This window comes from Alexandromys fortis, unplaced genomic scaffold (genome assembly GCF_014885135.2).
Source record: "Alexandromys fortis isolate MF-2015 unplaced genomic scaffold, M_Fortis_MF-2015_v1.1 scaffold_10321, whole genome shotgun sequence".
NCBI classification, from domain to species: Eukaryota; Metazoa; Chordata; class Mammalia; order Rodentia; family Cricetidae; genus Alexandromys; species Alexandromys fortis.
The window spans coordinates 1-1,040 of record NW_026078172.1 but is presented as its reverse complement, the minus strand read 5'-3'; the positions used below and the strand labels follow the sequence as shown (position 1 = coordinate 1,040).

Sequence of the window (1,040 nt, the reverse complement as noted above, 5' to 3'; positions counted from 1 at the left end):
CCCCCCCCCGCCCCGAACCCCCGTGATAGCTGCTGTTCAAGCTCCCTGACACGAGCCTCAGGAGTAGTTACAGCTGAATCTTCGGTGATTTTCTCAATGTCACTGTCCTTGCAGGGCTTCTGCATGGCCTCCTGCTTGCTGCGTCCATCGCTGGGGGACGGCCTCTCATCACTGGCCCATTTAGAGAACTCAGGTGTGATGCGGGTGCTGGGGGGACCACCAATTAGGACTGCCCCGGAGTGCCTCTCTCTCCTTGGCTCACCAGGCTCTTCGCCTGTGCAAGGGATGACATCAGTCTCTGTGAATTGTGGTTTCCCTTGCTCCAGAGTGTCACCTCCATCGACATCCATGTCAGCATCACTGTCTGGGTTCTTTCTCTTTGCATATGACGAAGCCGGAGCCTCGGAAGCCATCTTCCAGGAGTGTGGTGGCTCGTATCCACTTCTGCTCACACCACTCATACTCCTCAAAGCGATTGCTGCTCTCATGCTCGATGTCCACAGCATAGTCCTCAGCCATGCAGGAGCCTTCCTTCTGCCCTTCATCTTACTTCCTCCATGCATTTTCCCAATCTGAGCGTTCATTCGGGTTGCCTGAAGTTCTATTCGTTTGCATTTTCCTGATGGCTGAGGATACTGAACATTTCTTTAAATATCTTTTGGCCATCTGAGATTCTTCTGTTGTGAATTCTCTGTTTAGATCTGTGCTGCATTTTTGGTTGGATTATTTGGTATTTTGATATCTAGTTTCTTGAGTTCCTCATATATTTTGTATATCATTTCTCTTTCTGATGTGTGATTGGTGAAGATGTTTTCCCATTTAGTAGGCTGCCTTAAACTTTTACTACTTGCAGTTAATATGATAGTATATATAAGTGACGACAAAAACTCTACCAAGGACCTCCTACAACTGATAAATACCTTCAGTAATGTGACAAAAACAAGGTCAACTCAAAAAAATCAATAGCCCTCCTATATACAAATGATAAAGAAGCTGAGAAATAAATCAGAGACACATCATTATTCATTATCGACACAAAT

General features: G+C 45.9%; 1 pseudogene; it reads right to left on the bottom strand.

The window, feature by feature from the left end:
• Positions 1–18: 18 nt before the first annotated feature.
• Positions 19–615, bottom strand: LOC126496597 (E3 ubiquitin-protein ligase RNF220-like; annotated as a pseudogene).
• Positions 616–1,040: the final 425 nt, after the last annotated feature.